The sequence below is a fragment of the Brassica oleracea genome, chromosome C4 (genome assembly GCF_000695525.1).
Source record: "Brassica oleracea var. oleracea cultivar TO1000 chromosome C4, BOL, whole genome shotgun sequence".
NCBI lineage: Eukaryota > Viridiplantae > Streptophyta > Magnoliopsida > Brassicales > Brassicaceae > Brassica > Brassica oleracea.
The window spans coordinates 34,359,288-34,360,880 of record NC_027751.1 but is presented as its reverse complement, the minus strand read 5'-3'; positions in this window follow the sequence as shown (position 1 = coordinate 34,360,880).

Sequence of the window (1,593 nt, the reverse complement as noted above, 5' to 3'; positions counted from 1 at the left end):
CTTATATTGCAAATTTACTTATTATTTATTTTCTATTTTTAAATAATAATGCCACATGTCATATTTTGGGAGAAGTTTTTTCGCTGATGTGGACGCTCTATGGAGCCTCAAAAGGTCCTTTTTATTAGTATAGATTTTTCTTATCTTTTATATTTACTTATTCTATTAATAAGATAATGTTTAATACGATAATGTTTAGTATAATATTTATATTTCTTATATTTTGTATTTAGTTATTATTTTATAGATGTTTAATTTAGTTTTTCATTTCTCAATTGTATATTTACTTATTCTAAATTTTTTTATATATCAAATGATAATATTATAATAGATGTTTAATGTAATATTTCTATTTATTATATTATATGTTTACTTATTATTTATTTTTCCTTATATTGTATATTTACTTATTATTGTTTAATGCAATGTTTCTATTTTTTATATTGTTTATTTACTTATTATATATTTTTTCTTATATTGCAAATTTACTTATTATTTATTTTCTATTTTTAAATAATAATGCCACGTGTCATATTTTGGGAGAATTTTTTTCGCTGATGTGGACGCTCTAGGGAGCTTCAAAAGGTCCCTTTTATTAGTATAGATTCCAAAACCCAACATTCTAATAATTTTAGTTTAAAAACTTTCAAAATATCTTATTTCAAAACAAATCCAAACAAAAATCAAACCAGAATTTTAGACAAAACTTAGAGAAATCTCGCAACTCCCTAAAAGGTCGGCACAGCACCAAGACTTCTACTCCCGTAACTCCTAGATCGTACCGGAAAAAAGAGCAGTGGATAAATTGAATTACTAGATGAGGACATGTTCAAGGAACTTACAGTTCTTCTCAAATCAAGCAACACAGCAGCAAAATAATCATATTCTAATATCATCCTACGAAGAATCAATCAATCTATACTTCTATCTATATACCTATCCATTTGTGCCTTGGTGTCTCAACCAATGTTTTCCATCATGCACCCACATGCCACTATCCGCTCGTGGCTCCTTGGCTCATCTGATACTGTCCACCCCACAGTCACCATAGTCATTTATGCTCACGCATGGAGCATGGTATGACTTAATCTTAACATGCCCAAACCCGATACCACATCATCATCCACGACCACACCCGTTCTCGATGTCACATTCTTCCATATCTCATTATCACATTCGTCAATGTCACAAAACCGGTTTACCTTTTGACAACCTATCACAATATATGTGCTTCATCACATCAACACAAATCAACAACTAGATCTAGAGCATCTTATCACATCAACATAATTCAACAATAAGATATAATAGGTTAACGTTAACGATGTACTAACGTACCAAAGCATTACAAAAGAAAGAGAGAAAGTCTACAACAGGTCCTCACCTTTGCCTTACTCGACGACACATATCCAAATATAGAATAAGAAGGAGGCAGCCAAAAAGGATTCACATTCGGATCTGCCACACCCAGAGGCAAATCAATGAGAGCAAGAAGAATAAGAAGAAGAAGAAGAATGAAAAAGAGATCGGAGGATAAATTATGTCCATAGATGAATCTGGGATGAAGACGATAAATCGAAGGTGACAGAGGTT